This window comes from Gavialis gangeticus, unplaced genomic scaffold (genome assembly GCF_001723915.1).
Source record: "Gavialis gangeticus isolate Ggan-Ray unplaced genomic scaffold, GavGan_comp1, whole genome shotgun sequence".
In the NCBI taxonomy this organism is placed as follows: Eukaryota; Metazoa; Chordata; order Crocodylia; family Gavialidae; genus Gavialis; species Gavialis gangeticus.
The window spans coordinates 32,424,863-32,449,763 of NW_017729027.1; the positions used below are offsets into that span (position 1 = coordinate 32,424,863).

At 43.6% G+C, this 24,901-nt stretch overlaps 1 long non-coding RNA gene across 1 annotated transcript in view; it reads right to left on the minus strand.

Annotated features, from left to right (window-relative positions):
* Window positions 1-16,245: 16,245 nt before the first annotated feature.
* LOC109299978 overlaps window positions 16,246-24,901 on the minus strand; it is a 205,276-nt gene continuing 196,620 nt past the window's right edge. Inside the window, exon 4 of the long non-coding RNA XR_002098084.1 lies at window positions 16,246-16,289. This is a non-coding gene — a long non-coding RNA (uncharacterized LOC109299978). The remainder of the gene's footprint in view (window positions 16,290-24,901) is intronic.

The window sequence follows — 24,901 nt, forward strand, 5'->3', positions numbered from 1 at the left end:
TTTTTGAACTATATAATCAATTCTATTTGTGATTTAAAATTCATGTGCACTTTCCTGCATATGTCAATACAAAAGTCTCTTTGCTACACAAGTATATTTAAGAAAGTCTTTCATTAACTTATGGATATTTCCCATTTAAAAACAACCCAAAAATAATTTGAGTTTTTATACCTTCTTATGATTTAGTGAACATGAATATTACAGCATTTATTAGCATATTACATTTTAATCACATCTAATAAATGTAACTTTGTAAGTACACTTTATGTTTAGAAAAGTGGCTTGATTTGTCTTGCTTTATCACAACTCCTGCACCCCAAGTATCAACCCACCTTAAAGAGGTTTACCATGATGTTTCTGAATGATGACATTATACAACTATAACAATATTCTTACAAACTGTGTATCTGTTGGATTTTCAACAGTTTGGGGACAACACAGTTTCTTTAGAACTGTAAAAAGTTGACCACATCGACCACATGTAAAAAGCATGTTGACCACATCGAAGGCCTTCATCAGATTGATGAAGGCTATATGCAGTGGTATTTGTTTTTCTCTGCACTGCTCTTGTAATTGCTTCCCTGAAAATGTATCAATGATGGAACATCCTAAGTGAAAACTGCATTGACTTTCAGAATAGATTTTATCAACTACAGATTGCAGCCTAGGGAGCATAATGCGAGTGACAACTTTTCTGATGATGTTCAACAGGGAGATACCTCTACAGTTGTCACAGTCACTTCTATCTCCCTTATTTTTGTATAATTCTAGAAAGTAGGGTTATCCTCTATGGCAGTACCACAACATGTGCAAAAATGATATGAAGTTGGTCAACATTAATGTAGAAAGCTAGGAGGAATGTGTAGAATCCTGTCCAATCTGGAGGGACTGGGTGCAGCACAATGTAAGGTACCATTGATCCAGAGAAGGGAAACATGCTGTAAATTTGGACGCTGATTCAGACAACACATGGATCTACGAAACTGGTGACAAGCTGTGTTGCTCTTGAATTGGGCTTGTCAGCAACAAGCAGATTCTTCAGGCACCTCACTAGACTTTTTACGTGTACACCATGATCCCGAGGATTGACAGTTGCCTTACACCTGTTGGATTTGTATTATATGTTCTGAAACACCAACAAAGAAAAAGGAAGGCTCTGATGTTTGCTATAAAGGCTATAAGTGAAGCAGACACAGAAATTATATAAATGTAGGGCTGAAAGGGAGCCCAATAGATCATCCAGGCTATTCTCCTGCTCTGAGACAGGATCAAGGATACTGAGAACGTACATATTCTTAAAAACGTCCAGTGAAGGTGATATCACAGTTTTCATAACTAGTCTGCTCCAGTGCTTAACCATCTTTAGAGAAAGTCTTTCCTAATATATAATCTAAATCTTTCTTACTGTAAATTAAACTAATCATATCTTGTCCTTTAGTAAAATACCGAGAACAACTGAGCACTATCCTTTTTATAAACAAAGCTTTACATATTTGAACACTACCCTTCTCCTTTTCTTCACTAACTAAATCCTAATACCTTTTCCCAGAGAGCATATTTCTAAAATCTGTTACTATTCTTGTTGCTTTTTCTTCAGATGCTCTACAGTTTGTCTACACCTATCCCAAAGTATGGTGCCTAACACTGATCACATTACCCAGCTGAGACTTCAGCATTGCTGAGTTGAGTGGAATAAATCCTATGTCTAACATACAATGCTCGTATTAATGCAAAAAATATTTGTTTAATTTACAACATCTCAGCATGTTGACTTACATTCCAATCCACTACAACTTCCAGATCCTTTACTAGCCAGTTATTCCACATGTGGTATTTGTACAGTTAAATGATCTTCCTTAAGTGTATAAGTATTACACCTAGATCAATCTAACCATGGGTAGGTCAGTGTAAATGGCTAGGCATGCAAAACATTCAGAGGGTTTAGGCCACCTAAAAATGGTGCCTCAAAAGTTAACTAGGTTTAGATTGGTCTAAATCTAAAATGGGTCAGCCAAGCCAAAGAACACCTGTATGCATTCAGAGCATTTCCCCATGGCTGGGAAAACCCAGCCACTCAGCACAGCTCTAGGGCTGTGCTGTTTATACCCTACACCCAACACTGACCAGGATATTTTTAAACCCCCAACACCACTCTCCAACTGGGCAATCCTTCCCTCCTCCTCCCCACTGTAGACCCCACCAGACCCATCAGGCCCCACCAACACCCCCACAGACCCACAGTTCTATTTTATTTGAGGCTATTTCACAAATTTATCAGGATCATTTTCAATTTGAATTCAAACCTCCTAAGTGCTTGCAACCCTCCCCTGTTTGCAATCATCAGCAAATGCTGTAAGTATTCTCTATTTTTTATATTCTCTGCTTTATCATCATAATGTACTAGACCCAGTGGAGACCTCTGTAAAACCTCATGTAAGATGTTCTCTTAGCTTGACAACAAAGCCATTGATTGCTACTCTTTGAGTCTATCTTTTTTTTTTAAGAAACAATATTACGCCCTGTTACGATAATTTTATCAGAACTATATTTCTCTAGTTTGCTTGTCAGAATGTCATGTGAAACAGTGTCAAAAGTCTTTGTGAAGTATATCACATCTACCACTTCTTCCTTCCCCTTTAGGCCAGTTACTTATCCTGTCAGAAAAAAATATTAGATTGGCTTGACACTATTTGTTCTTGATAAATCCATGTCTACTCTTCTTATTACCTTATTGTCCTCTAGGTACTTACAATCTCATTGTTTAACATTTTTTTTGGCATATCTTTGTGGATATCAAAGCTAGACAGACTGGTCCATAAATTTAATTCTCCTTTGCCAAGATTGGTACCATGTTTTCCTTTCTCTAGCTTTCTGAGAATGGTCACATTATCCATGCGTTCTTGAAGAAAATGCTAACGTATATTAAATAACTACTGTATATTACATGGGATCAGACAGACTGTTTATAAGCAAAAGGCAACTTTAAATTGACAGAGGTTTATAACATCATATGACTACAAGATAAAAACTTGATAAAAGATAAAAACCAGCTAAAAGGAGATACCATTACTTTAAAGAGACTTTAATATCCATCTCAACTAAAAATGCTACAGTATCTAAAATAAAAGTTTAAAGCATTTCAGAATTTGCAACATTTACAGAAAAATACTGCATTTTTTCTTTAAGCATCATTGGCATTGCACTTGTGTAACCCTTCGGCTGAGCACCTGTCAGGAACAACAAGAGCTGGGCTCAGTTTTGGGGAAAAAATATATTTCACCTTGGCTCAAGCCCCCACCCTCTAGGGCATCCAGTAAAACCAATAACCCTTCCCTCACAAGCAGTGTAAATCCAAATGTATTAAAAACATAAAGAAAAAGCAAAGTAAACACTAACTATATCTTTTAAAACACTATAAACTTCAAAACAAGGTCTATAGGTGGCACCCTCTTTGAGAGGTTTTACCCATACTGAGGCAGTCCAGGATTTGGGGCTCCCCATTGGGTAGTTTTGAGGGCCTGCACCCCCACACCTGCTCTTCAGCAATGGGCTGGAGAGACGGGCCCACACCGGAGTGTCCTATGAGCTACCCCATGGGTTCACAACACTGCAGGGAGCTGCTAGAGACCATAGGTCCTTCTGCATGGCAAGGGGCCTCTTGTTGCTCCCTGTGAAGCTATAACACTGATCTCTACTTCCACGTGGTAGTTTTGAGGAGATAACTGCAGCATATCACACCCCAAAGTTTCTAGTCCTAATACCAGCTCTGCTGGAGCAGGAAACTGCAAGAGAACTCAAAGAAAAGGTAGCCACACAACAAAAGAGTCTAAACTCCATGCTGCTTGGTCAGGACAAAGAACTACAAAAACCACAACAAGTGCCACGCCCAAAGCCAGGCCCAAGCACACAGCAAACATAGAGCAGAGGTCAGATACATAGCTATGCTAAGACACAACAGCTGTAAAACAATAAAAGGGGAACTCAGGCCTGTCTTACACCAGAGCCTGAACATGTAACAGGAGAGCACCAGGCCTATGTGGCTGTGGCCTGGATATTTAATCTCAGATACAGTGTTATGCTGGGACCTAATGGCTATGAAACAATAAAAAAGGGGGTTAGACCTACCTTGACTAGGGCCTGAACTACAACTAATGCCCAACCACACTGCTTGGTTGACACACAAACGGCAAAAGAGAAAAAAATGGTCCAAGCCTATTTTGCTTGGCCTGAACTGTGCCACAAAAAGCTGACCAAGTCTATACTGCACTGAGGCCTAGAGAAATAAGAAGATTTGGGCCAGGTTTCACCCTGGCCCAAATCTGCCAGCCAAGCATATGGCTAGGGTTCAGCCCCACACAGATGGGCTGAAATGAAATAGCCGTAAAACAGCAAAAGAGCCCCAGGCTTATCACTGCAGCCTGGACATCCCAGTCTCAGTTGCAGTCTCACCATGCTGAGACACTGCAATCCTCAACACAGGGGAGCAGTAACTGCCAGGACCCTGCTCTTGATCAGTCTGCACTAGGGATTAACACTCATGGTACCACTCAAGGCCTGAGTGGCCAAAACTGCCAGAAGACATGAAGCTAGGATTCAGTGACACAGCTGTGCTGAACCCACAAGACATTGCAACAGCAACTAAAAATGCCAGGTTCTCATCTTTGGCCCAGAGCATGCCAGCAAAACTGCCAGGCTCCAACCTTGGCTAGTTTGCTACAGTGATACTTCCCCATGGCATCATCCCACTCAAAACCCAGGGAAAAAAAATGGGACAAAGAGGGAGAGAACAGGGGTCTCAAGCCCTGAGACAGACTTTCTGTCTCTGTACCTGAGGCTTTCCTTTCACATAGCTTCAGTTTGCTTCTCCAGTGAAGAAGGGGGGAGACTCCCACATAGGGAGCAGGTTTTTTGGCTCCCAATTCAGCTTTCAGGTTTCAGCAGCGCCAGGAGGGAAAAAAGAGACCCAGCCCAGGTGGCCTGAACCTTAAATAACTTTTCTGACATCACCACTTGGTCCCAATCAGAAGCAGCATCATTTGAATACTGGTAATGCAGACCAATCAATTCAAAGGTGGTCAGTGATCCTGGTGAAGTGGCTGGAGTCACCAAACTGGTCCCACAGGCCCCTTGCAGGGAATCTTCTTCCCGCAGTGCTCACCAGAGAGCAGAGAGGCTACTTAAAGTCGAGGGGGTGGCAGGAGGAGCGCCACCTGCCCAGATCCCCAAAGAGACCTGGCAACATCTAGACCTCGAGGAAAGAAGGATGTTGGGGGGCCGAGACGGCGAGTTCCGACCACAGAAAAACCGTGGAGCCTGCATGCCGCCTCCACATGGCAAAGGAAGACAACCTGCATCTGTAACAAGCCACTAATGAGACAATTAGTGGCAGGAAGCACCCAGTGGGAACAGAACAAAAGGAAACTTTTCTTTTTCTTTCCTTTTTACTTTCTTTCGATTATGGGGAGTGGGCTAGGACTCAAGCAAGACTGAGAAAGCTGGAGACTCCCTTAGCAGGGCAGAGGACGTGGAGGGTACCCTGCGGACACTGATCATTCAACACAGCCACAAGTGGGCAAAGCGCACCACCTCACGTACCATCCCAATTGAGGGGCCAGGGATCCTCTGCGGAGCACAGGGGTGACTCCAGGGATGACTCTGACAAGCTGCTGCCTCCCAACTGGTTTCCTGTAAAAAAAAAGAGAGAGAGAGAGAATATATAGCACTTAGATTATAAAATAGACCAACCGTGGTCCTTCCGCGGGTACTAATTATCATATCATCACTTTTCTCCCCATTTTCTTAACAAGATCAAAGTCGTGGCAGGAGAGAACCAGGGGAGCCCACGGTACCCTGCACAGACAGGCTAACATACCCCAACCTGCATCATTATCTTGTGTATTAGTGCAATAATAAATGTGAGTTTAAATTTTTACAAGGTGACAGGCACATTCTTATTTTCATGAATACTATTAAAAAAGTATTTCTTCATATACAATACTCCTTGAATTCCTTAGTTACAAAGAAGACAAGCAGAGTACCAAAAAAATATGAACCAAAACGACAAACTAATGTTAAGTCCTTGTCCTAACAGACTGTCAATACCATTTCTTATTCTTTGATTTATAGTTGTCCCTTAAACTCTGATTCAACAAATATGTGACACAATGTTTTGACTCACAAATGTTTTAATGGAGCTAATTTATTTGACTAGGTATATTTTAAATAATTTCTATGATCATTCCTCCAATTCCAGCAGTCATTTTTTAATATAATCTCTGTAAAAGTGGTGGTTCAATGGAACATTTTGCATGCATACATAAAATCTGATTCATGTTTTTACACATGTATATTATTATTTGCATCCATACAAGCAGAAAAAGACCTACTATCACCTTCTTTGTGCTAAAAGTACTAAACTAAAAACTAGGACTCATCTATAACATACCTATAGTATATCAAATGTTCTCTTCACCTTCCTTGCAACTGAACATGAAAATAACCAGTGTACAATCAAGGTAGTATTTCAGCAACATAGGAGGTTCAACACTAAAACTGTCTATTAATTTTTTATTGAGCATAGTCGATAATACGAGCAAGTAAGTGCTGATTAAACTTCACAAGTATCTTAGGTAAGTGGAAACACTAGAACTAAGGGATATGTTACTCTTTAAATAGCAGGTAAACGTTAAGCACATTAAGGTCATTTATCTGGTTTAAGGGGGAAAGAAAGGGAGCACTGTGAACACAGCTGCCTTAAAACCTTTCCTTGTCTTTAGAAAAAAAATTGTCCTTTAGGAGATTACAGTAAACTGTAAGGAATGGGAAATGTCAAGCAAAAGCAAAAAATCCTTTATGAAACTGGACAGGGAAACAGTGACAACTAGCAAGAAATCAAGACAACTAAAGTGATGAGGATATTTCTTAAAAGGACTCCTTGCTCTCATAGTGTCTCTTGTGACTAGAGAGCCTAACTTGATAACAAGTAAGGCCCTGATTTTAAATTTCCAAACCTGATCAGAGAAGGTCAATCCAGCTTCAAATTGTCATTCTTTTATCTATTCAAAGGAATGCCTTTCCTTATCTCATTGAGCGCAGCTCCTTCATATGGAATTCCCTAAGGCCTCAGCCCCTATCAACAATCGTGTTCTACTGTTGCATTAAAATATTTCATATAATGCCTGTTAAACATGTTTTTCTTTAAGTTCTGTCTGGCAGAGGGAAAGTAATGAATATGTTTGAGGGAATATAGGAGATATTTTTGTTCCATTTATTACTGTATTATTAATATAATTAGTACAGTCCAGGCAGCATTTTTTCTCAGGAATATATTCTCATTTTACTTGATAACATTTATCCCGTTCTTGTTTTCCTTTCATTCAGAAATACTCACTAATACCGTATTTCCCAGTTAGTCCTTTTTAGTGTTCTATGCAAGGAGTCATCAACATACATCCCACAGTCTATATCTGGCCCATAGAGCCACTGGACCCAACCTGAGTCTCTCTATGGCTACTGCAGGGGGCAGAGCAAAGCAGGAGCAAATCGGCTCCCAAGAGGGAGCATGTGAAGACATGCTCCCCAAGTACGCATACTGTGCAGTAGTTTTACTGCGTACTAAGTCTACTTTGAATTAATAGCACTTGCAGACACAGTCATTAGGCTCAATTTCAAGCCAAATAACTTTTGTACCCACAGTTATTCCACATCTAGATGCCTAAGTCTTGCTTTAATTCTGACTGCCTAACTGTGGAATGGGAAGCTTAACTCTGGAACTTTAAATGGGTCGGGGAACCATCCAGCCCTGAAAAAAGATTTCCCTCCCAGCCAACTGCTCAGCAATAATTAACTAGTCCATGTCAAATATCTCACATAAATTCATGTGACATTCTGTTTTCATTTGGGCAAGATTATAGGTCATGATACGATTCTGATAATGGGATAGGGTTAAAGAAAAACATGGTAAACAAAGGACCACACAGCACATGCTGAGGTCACACTAGGGTCATGGAACTGACAAAGGGATGTAGGGGTCCAAGGTGATATAGCAGTGTGAGGCTGGGGCAAAGGGTAAGAAATTCCTGTGAGATGAACAGTGGGTTTATAGAGAAATGAAATAGTGCTAGTAAAGACATGCATACTGTTACATAGAGTTGGCCCAATGGGACCAAACTAGAAATTAGATTGACCAACTGATATCAGTAAAAGGCAGAGATGGTCACTTTTGGATCTGTGTGGGAGTGCCAAGTATAGCAGTAATTATAAGTTATTTAATGAAGAAGATTAAGATAAAGTCTAAGAGAAAATGGATGCTACTGGAGGCTACTTTTACCCTGATCATTGTTAAGTTAGCTTTAAAAAGAAGGCATATAAGTAACAATAGTAGGCTGGTTCAGACCCATCAATTAGTGATGGTCCAGAAATCTCAATACAGTTTGAACTGAGGGCAGTAGTTAGCTGAGGTAGTCTAAAGACAGACTGAAGACAAGGTAGGATGGTACTTTAAACATTAATGATCAGTGGCTTGTGGTCATGCTGCTCTTGCTGGCCACCTACTGGCAGAGGGGCAACAACATGAATGGCTGTGCCACTCCTATTTTGATCTAAGTTAATCAGACAGGACAATCAGGACCACCTCAAATAAGCTATCCATTTGGCTCATGATGCCATTTTCTACATCTAGCAAGGAAATGGTAAAGCAATATATCAGAATAAAGTTATTAGAAAGCTAAATAAACAAGGAAAGCTGCACAAGCAGTATGACAGAAGTATTGACTGTACTCATAAGTTCAGATACAAGTGTTAACAAAGTATTAACAACAACATATATTTGTAGGAACAGGAAGTGGTATTAGATAACTGGTTAAAGAAAGGAGATCCTGCTGATCCAAATAAGTGTAGAAATTGCATTTGCACTACTGCATAAGAATACTCAGAGCACATATAAGTTGCTTACTTCCCAACTCTGTGTCCATAGGTGAAAATAAAAGCTGCACTCACTTGTTCCACTTAGAGGACACTCAAAGGCACATTAGGGACTGGTAATTAGGCCAAGCAGTTAGCTTGCAGCATACCTGAATACAGGCCCTAAGGTCATGCTTAAGTTAGCTGTCTCCAGAGAGCCTGAAAATCATAAAAGCATAGAAAATTGGGGTTGGAAGGGACCTCAGGAGGTCATCTAGTCCAACCTCCTGCTCAAAGTAGGACCATCCCCCAACTAGATCATCCCACCTAAGGCTTTGTCTAGCCAGGTCTTAAAAAGCTGTAAGAACGGAGATCCCACAACCCCTCTGGGTAACCTGTTCCAGTGTTTTATTACCCTCCTAGTGAGAAAGTATTTCCTAATATATAACCTAAACTTCCTTTGCTGCAACTTGAGACCATTGCTTCTTGTTCTGTCATCTGCCACCAATAAGAACTGTCCAGCTCCATCCTCTCTGGAACCACCATTCAGGTAGTTGAAGGCTGCTATTAAACCCCACTCAGTCTTCTCTCCTCCGATGTAGAAAAACCCAGGTCCCTCAGCCTCTCCTCATAAGCCATGTGCCCCCACCCCCTATCCATTTTCATTGCCCTCTGCTGGACTCTCTCCAATTTGTCCACATCCTTTCTATAGTGGGAACCCCAAAACTGGACATAGCACTCCAGATGTGGCCTCACCAGTGCTGAATAGATGGGAAAATCACTTCCCTTGTTCTGCTGCCAATATTCCTACCAATTCATCCCAGTATGCCATTAGCCTTCTTGACAACAAGGGCATACATATATTCAGCTTATTTTCCAATGCAACCCCAAGGTCCTTTTCTATAGAATTGCTGCCTAGCCAGTCAGTCCCCAGCCTGTACTGATGCATGGGATGGCACTGGTATGATCAGATCCTCTCCAACATAGGCAGGGCCATGCCAGTCTGACTAATTCTCAAATTCAGATATATGTCACATGGGTTAAGTGGTAGACACTGCCAGGTTTGAGAAGGAATTTTTACACACATGGATTTAAGCTCTTCTGGCTTAGGTCCTCAAAAATATTGTATTGGAATCAATGGGAGTTGGACACATAAATATCTTTGTGTATTTGGACCTCAAGTTTTAAAATGGGACTTAGGCTTCTACATTACTAAGGTACTTCTGTAAATCTTATATATTTCAAAATGAGTGAACTCACTGAAGCAGAGTACACAAGTAAAGAGAGCTCAAGCAAACGCTTTCATTGAAATCAGTGCAACCACAGTGAAGTCAATGAGTTGCACAAATACATATATTCTCAACAGAATTTGGAGAGACATCACAATAAAATATGAATAGATGGAAGACAAAATATCTGGCTCAACTTTAAATTGCATATGTTCCCTCTTAATCCTTCAAGTGCTCCCCAGTAAAATCAGGTAGTATCATATGCCCAGCAGGATGAGGGACACAACCATAACTGTTTTCTTTAAAATCTTGTAGATTCCTTTTCAGTTCACTAGAGTGAGCAGTTAGTAGCATTAAGCAAAGACAGACACAATGTGCGAAGCTTCAGTAGCTGATTCAATTTTGTGGAGATTCAGTCCAATTCAGTGGAATCAAATCGGGAGACCCTTTAATCTTTCCAAATCAAAACACAACCCGCCGAATCGATTCAGAGAGATTCGGCAATTTAGACATAGACACAGGTTTATATTTTTTTTCTACATGCGTCAAGGTACCAGGCAGCTCATGAACGATGAGATGGTGGGGTGGATGGAGCAGCCCAAAGGAGCATAGAGAGGTCCCCAGTGTGATTAGTGGTGGACCCAGAAGAGGATCAGAAGCACTTCCGGTTCACTTCCAGGTCTGCCACAGAGCGCGTGGGGGACCACCCCCCCCCCGGCTAGGCGACTGGTGCCTCCTGGGTCTGGGGGACACCCAGGGTCCCCCTGTGGCCAATCATCAAGCCGGGAGACTGTGAGCAGGGGCCCTGCACACTTGGCAGCAGACGAGGAAGTGGACCAGAAAGGACTGGAAGCATTGCCAATCCATTTCCAGGTCTGCTGTGAGCACATCCCTCCCACCCCCCACCCCTTCCTGTGGCATGCTCCATCCACTCCAGCATCTCAGCATTCACGAGCTGCACCTGGTACCTCGAGGTATGTAGGAAAAACATTTAAAGCTGTGTCTATGGCTGAATCACTGATTCTCCAAATCAGAATCAAATCTTCAGATTCAGATTCAGCCTAATCAAATTAGAACAGTGATCCAAATCAACAAATCAAATCACTGTCCCCCGAATCAAGCCGAATCAAAATCAAATACAGCCCACTTCGCATACATTAGTGGCCATGCGATAAGTGGCGCTGCAGATATATCTGTGGCACCACATATCACACATTCAATTGTTCTCCACACTGAAAAGGAGCAGCCGGGGGATTGACTCAGGGGATATCCAGGGGTCAAAAAAACCCCACAGAAAATAAGGGTGGAGCAGTATACACAGGGGCCACTCAGAACTGGAGCCTGGCCAACCAGAGGCACATTCTGGCTGCCAGCCAGACTCTGCACAGCAGGATTGCCACTCATGCAGCCCCAAGAGGCCCCCAGGACCCCAGGTAAAGGTGCTGGGGACAGCCCAGTGCAAACCCCAGCTTCCCCTACCCCACCCAGGGTAACCTGCCAACTGCCAGAGGGCATGTGGCACAAGCGTTCACTGGTGACAACTAGCAACGGCACAAGGTGCGCCCCTGCTAGTTGTCCCCAGGGAACCAAACATGTATGCACATGTGGACGTGGCCAAAGAGGGCAGGTACTTTGACCCTACAGTGTTTAAAATAGAAATTTAATTCTGCTTTAATGATAAATCAATTTAGTCGTTATCACATACCAAGTGAAAAATATTGTTGTTTCAACATGTGTTTGTATATTATCATACCAGCAGCCACTTATAGTGACCCATTATCACTAATTATTTCTTTTGATTTTATATGACTCTAATATGATGTTAGAACAGGTAGCATCAGTAAGACTGAGTGAACTTCGAAGACCTTGGGCTATTCATGCTTGATTTATCTCCAGTCTACCACTGATTCAAGTTGATCTTCAAATTCTGAGGCTAAGAACATAGCAAAAATAGACTATTCACCAATTTCTACAATAACATTTCACTGCATGTGAATCAGCAACAATGCAAAGTGAAGCACAGAGGCCTGGCTACAGGATGGCTTTATGAACAATTAGGACAAAGGAAAAAGTAAGGCAAACATCATAGTGTCCTTTTCTCTTTTAATTTATACACCATTTCAAAATTCTGTAGCATGATTATATTACAATTACACCTTCTGGAAGAAGCAAAATTGTGAAAACCTCCATGTTCTCCATAGCTCCTACCTGTCAGTGTTTGAATTTAAGTCAGTTCCAGTGCCTCCCTTGAGCATTAGCAGAAGAACAACCTGTCTTATATATTTTTTCTGGATGTAAATGTCAGCTTTATCACCAAGCAGGACATATGGCAGCAAGTTCTGGAAATAGTGACCTATTCCATAATGAAGTCAAATCTGCTGCTGAAATTAGAACTCAGAGCACCACAAGGCAGGGGTCAGCACACACGGGGAAGTAAGTCAGTGCACCCACCAGTTGTTTACCTCTTTTGACAAAATTTGTTTCTTAAGCTTTCCTTTAAACTGCCAGTATAGAAATTGTTCCAAAATGCTTATAGTTTGGGATGTAGCTGAAGTGAAAACATTGATTCGAAGGGAACTTCCACAAGCCAAAATTTTTCCTCATTTTGATGTAATTGTGTATTTGGAGTCTGCCTTGAATTAAGGGGGCAAGGCATTAAGGGGACACCACACTAGGAAACACAAGTCAGATTCATAGTGTCCTCCTTAGTTTCCCCATTACTCCAGAAGGAAACAATTTGCAACTGCTCACTAGCCACAGCACATGAACCTGCTGCAAGGCACTAGCCAACACAGCTGACTTGACATAGGACAGTAGTGTAACTAGGGGTGGGCAAGAAGGGCAGAAGCCCTGGATACTTCCTATGTGTGGGCACCAGAATGTAGCCAGTGGGGGTGCCCTGCCCCTCCAAACTTTGAGCTTTCCGTGTGGCAGCTCCACGTCAGGTGTGCTGGGTGTGAGATGGGGGGGAGGGGTGCACAGCATCAGCAGCCACATTGGTGCTGGACAAAGGCTTGCTCTCAGGGCAAACCACTGCTGTGAAGGCGTTGCTAGTTGACCCTCTTGCCCTGCTTATTATTATTATTTGCCACAGCAATTCAGCTTTTAAATTGCTGCCCAACAGACCTTTCACATTAATGCTAGCAATAGCAGCATGCCCTGTTACAACACAGCCAGACACTGCCCTTACCCATGTGTCACCACTGCCCAGGGCACAGAACTACCCAGTTATGCCTCTGACCCAGGAGAAAGCATCAGTGAAGCCTTGCCTCCAGCCACCATCTGACTACCAGCTGAATGTTGCTCTAGCCACCAGTGCTGCAGAGCAGCACTTTAATCCTCTGAGCAGTTTTTAGTTTTAGCATTATGCTTTGTATTAGGTTTTCTTTTTATTGAAAAAAAATAAGAAAAAACATGCCGTGAAGTAAATTATCTAGCAGTGTATAAGGAGTTATTGGGAAAATAACTGTGGATAAAAGGATGAAAGCAATTAGGTTAATATATCTATCCTACATTGATCAATTATTCATTTGGTTTCACCTACAATAGTAACTTCCTGTGTCAAGAGCTAAAATTACAAATCTTGTGCTTCTTCAGTGCACAAAGTCTCTGTGTGTGTAGCACTGTCACATATGCAAGACAATACTTGCTAGCCAAGCACTGAAGATGCTTCTAACCTATTCCATCACAGAGACTTAGTCCTGTCCTGGAGCGTGCAGAGTATACCCTATGACACTGTTTCTCAACCCACGGGTTGTTAACCAAAAGAGGGTTGAAAGAATATATGAAAACATTGTGAACAGCTTTAAACAATGGATCAACACATTTTATAACTGGATTATCCTTTAAAAGAGAAAGATGAGGGAAACGACAGGTTTGCCCCCTGCAGGCTGGCAGAGCTCCATCCTGCAAGAGACTGCTTGGGGCTGGGGGGAGTGGGAGAAGGGCAATCAGACAGGGATGCCACATGCATGTGTGCACGCACACATGCATGTGGCACCCAGGCAGTGCAGAGAGCAGCTCCCACAGTTCCTTACAGGTAAGTCTATGGGGTGGAGGGGCAAGGGAGAGGGGAGCATAGATGATGAGTCAGGGGGCAGGGGAGCACAGGTGACACTGCCTACCTCCTCACCTTCTCTCCAGGGTAGAGCCATGCCCTGAGGGGAGCTGTGGCAGGGCCATGACAGCAGGGTAGAGCCATGGCACAGAGCATGAGCAGCTGGCAGCAAGAGAAGGTGAGGGCAGTGTGGCCCGCAGCATTACTCGTCATGCTGCTGCTGGTGAGGCTGGCGAGGGGGTTCTGGTAGCAGTGGCAGCAACGAGTCTTGCTGCTCCGCTTTGCCCTCCCATGCCGAGTCACACCCACTGGGCCACAGAGGTGGCTCCTGCCTGTGCCAGTACAGCCAGACTGTAGCCCCGTGCCCATTGTGGATGCAGAAATCTGAAGGGGCACCTTCTACCACACCCCACACACTCACCCCCTGCTATTCACACTGCTGGGCTGGGGACTGGGGGCAAGGGTCAGCAGGTCAGGAGTAAAGGGCAACAGCAGAGCTGGGAGTTGTGGGCTGTAGGTTGGGAGTGTGGGGTACCAGAAGGGTTAGGGGGAAGTTTTCTACTTAAACTATTTACTGGGTCAGGACTGGCCATTAATGTTTACAAATGAGTCCTGGTACAAAAAAAAATGGTTGAGAACCATAGCTCTATGAGATATTGAGCCATTTAAGTGCCCATTAATTACAAAGGCTAGCTTTGAAGGCTCAGATTTGCAAAATCAGGCCAAAGTTTTAGGGGACAATATACATATATAAATAAACACTTATACTCCATTGAGCATAAATCTGATTTTTGCTGTGCTTCTGCTTTTTCCATGCAGTGTTAAGTAAATTTCCAGATTGGGATTGTTCCCTCTTAGAAATGTGTGTATTATGTGTTGCCATAGCTGATCTGAATTTTTTTCATTAAAACTGCTTTGTACTTCATGGCATTTCTACTGCTATACCAACACAGGGATCTTCAGATTTTTCGATACTGGCCTCTACTTTTGTAGATGCAAAAAATAGACATTTATTTATTATTTTTAAAAATGGAGATCTAATTAACAACTGCCTGGAAAGCTAACGAACGTACTGAGTTGTATTTTTTATCTCCAGTACCATCACTGATTGCACTAAACAATAGAAATGAGCCTAGTTCTGGGAATAATGTTCATTTCTAATACGGCAAAAACTGAAGCTAAAATACCCATCCCTTTTTCCTACTAAGATTAGGTAGTGAGTTATAGATTAATAAAACTGGGAAGGATAGTAAAATAAATCTTTTTTTTTTAAATGGGGATGATATTCTTCCCTAAAACACTGAAGCTCAGCCCTGATCAGCTGCAACTCCCAGTGAAATTTATGCAAGTTACTGATTCCCACCACCAGCTGATTTTTCTATAGATTTAAGGCCAAATATTGAATAATGCTGAACACTTGCAACCTCAATGAAGCTATTAAGCATATGTTAGAATATGACCTTTAAATAGGGTGATCATATATCCTGGTTGGGCTGTGACAGTCCTGGATTTCATCAGCTATCACAGCGTCCTGGCCAGTGTGTGGAAATTGAAGCAAAAGTCCTGGATTGGTGCCATCCTGCCCTCACATGCCTGATCTGGTTCCTCCTGAGCAGTGGCTGGAGGTAGGATGGAAGCTAAGCTGAGCACTGCTTCTCCTGCCTGGGGCAGGGATTGGCCAGGGCAGGACAGGCCAGGGGAGGGGGCTGGAGTTGGGGCCCAGGCATGTGTGGGGGCTGGGATGATTGCCTGCCACTGGCAGCCTTGTGCCCTGCTGTTGTGGCCACTGCTGAGGCCCAGTCTGTGCGTGGTGGCCCCAGGCAGCTGCCAGGGGTGGGGGAGAGGTGACCTGTGGCTGCACAGTGCAGGTTGGTGGAGCCTGGGGGTGTCGCAAAGGGGCTGCTCCCAGCCAGGTCCAGCTTCTGCACATGTGGGGTGGAGCCTGGTTGCAGGCCTCCGTGCTGTCCCACCCAACCCCACTCTGGCATCAGAGCTCCTGGGAGCCACGGAGTCAGAGGTATGTGGCTGAGTGTAGCGCCCCGAATCCCAGATTTCCTTACCCCCTCCTTCAAAATCATCTGGTCACCCTACCTTTAAACAATCTGAAAGAGCAGAAAAAAAGGCATCAACAGGAATGTAGCTGCTGCAGCTTTTTCAGAAAGAATCATGACTTTCACACAATCCAAATGTATTTTTCAGTATTATGACAGTGTTCCTTCTTTTATGTTACCACTTCCTTTTTGTCCTAAATGCCATCAGAAACATCAGCACTAAGCCCAAAACTTTTTAAGGGCAATTTTTCTAAACAAGAAAACAAGTATAGTTTATCCCTCAGATTAACACTGACAAAACTAAGTACTGAAATAAAGTTTTTTAACTGAAGACCTCTGACCGACTCTTCAGATGCAATAAAAATTTGATATTTGCAGCCACTTAAAATACATAAATAATAAACTTGGCATGCAAGTTTATTGAAAGCAAAGTGGTTCAGTCAAAACTTTACTCCATGAAAATTAATAATCCCAAAAAGCCCTTATATCTTTTCCAACAAAATATCCATTTCAGAAGGTTATTTACTTTAGAAGCTACTCTGAAATATGATTGGTAGATACCCTCCAGGAATTTTCTAATGTGAATATTCTACAAGTGCCATTGGACTAAATTAAAATATATGATTTTTAAAAAAATAGCTACTAAAAATCTTTTGATATGGAGTAAAACATACTGTTTCTATAATGGACCTAACTATTAACCATCACTTTAATAATCTGTTTTTTGCCAACGTGAAACACAAATTACCAGGCTTCAGAGCAAAAGGAAACAGAAAGCTCCTAGACAACATTGGAGTATGGCTAGTATTTTAAGATGAAAACTATGTACCTCTGCCTTCACAGATATTTAGGACATGTAAGCAGCCATGTATTTATAATTACTTGCTGAGAAAAATTCAAAATTATTACTTCAGTTCTCTATGAAACTTATGATGGTTCCTCCTCCTTCCAGTATTTTCTGGGAGAGCTTAGTTCTTTTCTCATTTACAACACTTTTATATTTTATCTCCATTTGTATCCTTGGATTACTTTTGATTTACTATAGTGTGAATGAAAAGAGAATCAAACTCATATATTCTAAACGAACAATTAGTGTTCCACATAACCCAGTTATGCAGGTAACTGAATGGTATTTGATATTTTACACAAGTGAGAACCGTTATATGCAGAGCCAGCCTTAGGGGTGGGCTATGTGGGTGACTGCTGAGGGCACCTTAGTCAGAGGGGGAGGGGGGGAACACCAAACACAAATGTGTACACACACACACACACACACACACACACAGTCAGATGTGGCCAGTGCAAGTGGTAGCTGCCGGCACTGCCCACCCCCTGCATGCTCACCCTTGAGCATTCATTCCTCCCAGGACAGAATGGCCTTGTGCTGCAGTGGGCAGAGCCCACCCATGGCCAGCTATGGCAGGATGCCATGAGCACAGGGGCCACCTGCACATGTTGCCCTGCACTCTGGCACACACATTATGCATGTGTATCCATTGTGGCTAGGGACAGACATTACACAGAAACCAGCTTAAGTGATCAGAAACTGGTTTAAACCTGTAACAGAACAGACATTCAGTGCACATAAACCAGTTTGTAAATGGCCAAAATCAGTTTGACATAAACCTGGTTTAATGTAATATCAGACTTAACTGATTTGGCTCAAACCTGTTTATGCAATGTCTCCCAGACCCCTTGCTGGTTTAAGTTAAATCAGAGATCCCTAGCATCCCAGCATGCGCTCTCGGCTGGGCGGGGCTCTCTGCACCACAACAGGGCTGGTCCCTTCCCTCTGCTCTCTAGCCGGAGCAGGGGTGGGGTGTGGCTAGATGCTGGCCTGCCATGGCCCCTGAGGCAAATTCTTCCCTACATCAACTCTCCCCGCCAGTGGCAAACCCTGCAGACTGCATCTGGGGTTAGCCAGGACCAACCACACATCCACAGCTTTCCTGCAACCAGGCAGAGACTGAGTTAATTCCTCCCTCTGTCCAGTTTGCTTGCAGCCAGGCAGGGGATTAATTCCACAGCAGTCCTGGAGTCAGGGAGAAAGGCAAGACCTGCACCTGTGAGCCCAGAGCTAAGACCTGCAGGAGCAGACTGAGAGGTGGGAAGTGTTGGCAAAGACCTGACAATCATCGCACATATATGCTGGAGATGGAGTTACGGGAAGGTGCAGACAGCTTCTGGCTGGAAGCTGCAGACCAAAGAATGCAGAGAGCTACATTTACATTATAAAGCAGAACCTGTAAAACCTAAACAAAGCCTTTCTGAAAGCCTGGCTGTAAGGAGCACTCTGCCCTCAGGATTAGTAAGATTTATACAAGGCTTTCTCTTGTCCTGTGTGTCCTGCTAGCCCCAGCTAGTACCTGGCCATGTCCCCTGCCAGTGGCAACCTTGGAAGGCATCTCTCTTCCCTCCCCTTTAGCAGTGGCTGGCAGGCATGCTGTAGCGCCCCCTGGGCTTCTGGTTTGAGCCACTGCAGGCACATGACTGCATTCCCTGATTGAATGGAGAATGTCTGTCCAGTTATTAATCAGTTTAAGCTGTTCAGCTTAGACTAACCTGCAAGGAGTGAATCAGTTCAGGCTCAGGCTTTTTGAATGTCTGTCCCTAGCCTGTGTGTCTATGCATTGTATGCCCCTGCACATCCGCAGGCATACATCCACATACCTCTCTCTCACACAGAAATACACCCTCTGGTGCATGTACAAGCACACACAAGTGCACACATGTGCAAATACACTTCAAGCCTCCTCCTGTAGCCAGTCTACACCCCGCTACACAAGCATACACACAATGGTGTGTCCTGCACTTCTGCTTGCCTGCCTGCCTCTGCCTGCAGCAGCATCGCTGACTTAGTGGCAGTGTGGCACCAAAATACTAGTTTGCCTAAGGCACCATTTTCCCAAAGACCAGCTCTCCTTCTATATCAAAACCACGTTCATCCTCTAAGTCATGCTAGATGAGTTAGACAAAACTGAAAAGACCAAAAGTCAAAAATCCAGATATCATAACTGGCACAGACTATTTGAAATCATTGCCCATTGTGTCCCTAACTTGTGTTCCCATAAATAGGAAAACTCCATAAAAGACACACTTTCATACACGTGCTTAATTTCTGTTATATTTTTGTTCAACTTTTCATTAAGGACCAGTGACATTATATGAATTACAAGGTTGGTTTCTTAAGTAATGCTTAAAAATTAAAACTGATCTGTTAACAGAAAAAAACGTTATGAACATTTCTTTTAAATTTAGCTTCCAATTTTGCCAAAATTTTGTTTTCATTAAAATGTTACAACCAGCTCTAGTTAAAATAACTTCACTATATTTATGCCACCATTCGGAAGTAATACAACATTTATATCATTGCTACAAATATTATTCTACAAAAGATTGGCATATTCTGCTCATTTGCTTGAATTTATACTGCTCTTCATTTTCTTTGCTGGAGTTCTTGAAGTCTCAGCTAATTAACTTAGTCTGAAGCTATGATATTCTTACTGAAGCATATACTCCACTTGTGCTCTTGCAATTTCCTTGGCCTAAGCTGGCTGCAGTAATTTTATCCCTTTGTCTCTCTGGTACATTTCTCTCACTCATTCACAAGAATGTGGCCCATAGTCCAGACTCATAGGAGCAGCACCAATCCCACTGCCTCCCAAAAATCAGGCATACCCTTTTTCAGAACTGGAACCATGTCAATTCTGGGTTTTACAAGTTAATGTTTCAGAGACAGAAGTGTCACACAAAACAGATTTAACAGCATTCTAAAACAGGTTCTAAATAGATCTAGACAAAATCATAAAGTGTATACAAATTTCCCTCCCTCAGTTTCCTTACTACTCTGGAGCATTCTTTGCTCAAAGGACCTTTTCCCAAAGGATGGTCCAGAGCAGTAAGGAAACTCTAATGCCCTTTAGAGTATCCCAGCTCTCTCTCTTCAGGAACATGGTTGTCTTGAATCATGGAGCATCTCTCTCATTTCATTGTCAATTTGCTTTGACCAAGGCTGATCCTACTTCAAAAACATGCTCCTCCCTTCGAGCCCCAATACTTCCTGTGTGGCTCCGAGTGTCTCCAAATTTCATATCCCCCTAACATCTAGTTTCTTTGTTCTACTCCTGGTAATTTTCTATTTTCCATTCGTCAAACTGCTTTCCCAACTGAGGGAATACACCTTTTTCAGACAGAACAGAGTTACTCTTCCTTGAATCTTCATTGTTCTTCATCTGGCAGAGATGTGTGTACCTGTCTGGTTTCGAACATCCGGTCATGCACCACGCGGCCCCAGATGCTTGGGGTTCTCCGCCAGTCCATCCCTGTGGTCCTGCCAAGTAGGTGTCTCTTACCCGGATAGTCTCTCCCCCAATCTCGCCTGCCACGACTTTGTATCTTATCCCAGTGGTGGGGGTCCGACTACTGGGGTCTCTCACGTATGGGACCGCTGGATGACGATATTCTGCGAGGCTCCACCTCCCCTCTACCTTGCCCTTATACCCCACCTTGACGAGTCCTGCTGTCCTTTGGCCAAGGCCCCGACAGTTGAGGCTCCGGGCCCTTTCCAAAGCTATATGGCATCCGGGCCAAAAGGCAAACTTCACCCACCGTGCCTCACAGCCATCTAGCCCTTCTAGTAACTGTAAACCACCCTTTGGGTTTAAACAACACTTGGTCTCCTCACCCAGCAACCCCTCCAAATGTGGGGAACAAAAAAAAGAAAAATAGAAAAAAAAATACCAACAACAGAGAAATGTAATGATACCAAGGGAGGCCCTTTGCCCCCTTTACTGCATGCTCCCACAGCCTGCCCTACAACAACAGGCCCAAGCCCTTAAGGCCCCTAACAAGCTCTAAACTAGGTCCAGGTAGCCTGCTGGCTACGGCGTCCTCCTCTCCGCTCTTTACCCAGCCTGTGGGTTCACTGGACCCTCGGTGGTCCCTCTCAGCCCGTATTCCCCAGGTCTCCTGGCAGGGCGGCTCTATACCATTGGGGCCCGTCTTCCACTGCCCTTCCCGCTGCTCGTTCCCCTTGGCCCCCACCTGGCGAACCACCTTGAGCGTGCCTGAGCCCTCTACAGTCCCAACTGGTCTGGCATTTTGGCTTCTGCCTATTCTTCCGGCTTCTTGGTGGTAACTCTGGGTCTCAAGCTCCTCCTGGTCTTCCCGGTCCCCTCGTCCTGGCTCCCAGTCTGAACGAGGCGTCTCTGCTCCCTCACACCCTGCATCACTGCCAGCGGTGTCCTCCCCATGGCAGGCTTCACTATCTCCTCCTGTACTGTGGGAGGCAGTTTCCCACGCTCCTCCCCCTTGTGGGGACTCTGGGAGAGACTTCCCATCTGGTGCTCCCGCTGGTCTCTCCCCCGCTCTCACACCAGCAGCTCCTTTTATTTCCCCCAGCTGGTTCCTGCCGTTCATCTTATCAGCTGGCTGCAGCTGTATAAAGGCGCAGCTAACGAGCAGCTGAGGTCCCGCTGCCATTTCCGGCTTCACTGCAGCTCCCGCTACAGGTAAGAGGTTTTCTGTCACCCTGTTTCTCTCTGTGACAATGTGCTATAGACACTATCAGCAAAATGTGAATTCCTCATCTGCAGAGAGACACTATGACAGACCAGCTTCATAATAATAGCTTTGTAACATCAATCAGGATTAATAAATTGTACATAGAAACATCAGCCAAACCACCCTAGGTGGTCAGGCAATTTTCTATTAAATGACTTTTTGACAGAAAAATGAAGTTTCCATATAATAAAACAGTTTTTAAACTGGACAACCTCCATGGAAAAAAAATGATTTTCTTAGAATTGTTTTTGATTTTTCATTAGGTTGCTCATCCCAAAGCAAAATATTTAAGTGCAACATTAAGTGGCATTTTCCTACAATATCACGTTGCCTCACTGGATTTGTAGTTTAGGTACCAGTGCCTCCATTCTCTCTAATGGGCTGGGCTCCTTGGCCAGACTGAATCTCTGATGATGCAATACAGCTCCCCTGTAAGTTACACTATAAGGCAATGCAGCACCAAAGGGAAATCTAATTCAAGTTGGCAGAAAGCTTTAATTTAGCTTCAGCAGGGGAAAAAAATCATATTTCAACATTTATCTCTGGCCTAAATCAGGAAAGAGTTGAAAGAAAAATCTTAATTTGGAAAGGGTAAAACAGCTGCATTGGCATTTTATATTGTAAAACAAAATATTTCACCATTTGCAAATTAAAAATATTTATTTGTATTCTACTTCAGGGAAAAAATATTGAAAGACTGGAATTTCCTTCAGGATAAAAATTCCAGCTTTTGCTCAGGTCTAGCCAGAGGTGTAGAAGCATAGCTATGTGCCTGGGATAGCCACACAACAGTGCCTATAGCTGCTGCCCTGGTCACCACCTCTCACCCACTTCAGTTACACTACTGGTTCTAGCAACAGCTAAAATTGTTTTCCTGTGAGAATATAGCTGGGTTACTAAATCTCATTAGTACTGCAGTGACCCTTTTGTTATGCAAATAACAAATTAATCTCAATCTGTTTGTGCTGCCATTAGGCTGACTACTTTTCTATTCAAGGTTCTGAACACCGAACGTGCAGATATTTGTGGCCTATGGGCCCAAGTTTTCAACAGACTAGGCTTGCTAAACTGACATATGCAATAATAACTGAAAGTAATTGTTTCTCAGTGATGTCCTGATAATATCACTTCACAACACAGAAGAAAGTGAAAGTTTTCTACACATGTTGTAATTCTTATCTTGAATCTCCATTTAAAGGGATAGCCACTTCCCCAGTCTATTTCTTCATGTAAAACAATCTGTTTAGTACTTCTGGACTCCTGAGACACTATAAACCATGGATTGAATTTTTTTCTTTGTATTGCATTTCTCCCCTCTCAATTTATGTTCCCCTAAGAAGTGCAGCTAAAGCTACATGTGTAGAGATTAAAAGCAGGTCTACTGTGGCTTACAGACATCAAAAGCCATGAGCAAGACATGACTGGAGTAGATTGCATGGTCTGGCTTTTCTTAGCGTAAAAAACCTCTCATTATCATTCTTGTTGCAAGTGCTTTATACTGTTCTCATAGTGATTTCAGATGCCCATCAGAGGTGATAAGTACTGCCTCCCAGGAGGATACTAGTGCTTTAACTCATATAGAGATGGAGGGGCTCTGTTCAGAGGCCCTGAATGCTGCTCCTGCAGCTGGTGAGTGTGGGGCTTTTTCTTTTTTTTTAAAGTGCCGAGAGGCTGGGGCCAGGTGGGGAATAAAGCCAGGCAAGGTAGCCATGGGAGCTTCTCCTGTGCCTCTCCCCGGCCAATTCAAATCACTGAATCTCTCCGAATCAGCACCAAATCTTCTGAAGCTGATTCAGCCGAATCAATTTAGGACAGTGATCCAAATCTCCAGATCACATTGCTGTCCTCCAAATCAGCTGAATCCGAATCGAATACTTCCCTATTCGCACAAGTCGATAGGGTAGTGATAGAGAGTTCTAGCAGTAATTGGAGAGTTGGAGCTGAATTTAGCAGACTCCAGTGGGGATTTCTGATACAGATTGCTGCTTAGAATCGCAGTAAAACATAGAGGAACTATACCAATCAATTACATATCCAGCCTGACACCATGGCTGTTCCTGAACACCGTCCTTCTATAAAGCAGCCTCTTTCTCTCTGCAAAGTTCTAAAAAGAGGTTTTGCTCCTTCTTAATTAGGAAATCTCCTGCCCTTGCTTGAAATAAAATACCTTTCTAAAAATCATTTATAGGTTAACAAAGTACTTTAAAAATACAGTCCCTGGCTATGGACAGATGTTACTTTTAACTGCTCTATAAGGTGAAGGAGGGATTGTTATTGGGTAGTGTATATAAGTGGTTACGTTGTAATTGGTACCTTACTTGTTCCTGTAGCCATGCAATTGAGTTAACTCACTGTAAATTTAACTCTGAATGAAACACATGGTACGTGCAGATGTTCTACTTAGATCGGGGCAGGCAAAATATGGCCCATGGGTCAGGCCCGGTCTGCCAGGCAATTCCATCCATAAACCCTCTGTAAGCCCTGGTCCTGGGCTGCCCCTCTGCAAGCCACCTCCATGCAGCCACCAAGCAACAACCCTACAACCCCAACCTGACCTGACCCATCCTAGGCCCAGCTAGGGAATGCTAGTAACAAGAACCCTCTGCCTAACTACCCCATGGCTGTTCCCAGCTCTCCCTGCCTGTGAGAATGGGAATTCAGGTAAGGGCCAAACTAGGCCAGGGACTCCCACTGAGGGAAAGGGGGTGGGAGCACGAGGATCTGCATGCTATGGGACCAGGCTGGGCTGGCCCCTTATACTGTAGCAATGCAGGAACTATGCACCATGGGGCCAGGTGGGGCTGGCCCCGCATGATGCCACCATGTTCAGCTAGGGACTTGGGTGGGAGCTGCATATTATTGGTCCAGGTGGGGCTTACTGCACATGCTGCCGCCACCTGCAGCCAGCGACTGGGGTGGGAGCATGGAGAGCTGCATGCTATGGGGCCAGGTGGGGCTGGCCCCACTTGCTGACAATACATGCAGCTCCAGGGACTTGCACATTCCAGGGACTCTAAGGATGCACCACCCCACATGCACCCCATTCCCCACCGTACCCTCAAACACACCTACATACTCCCACAGCCCCTACACACACTCCT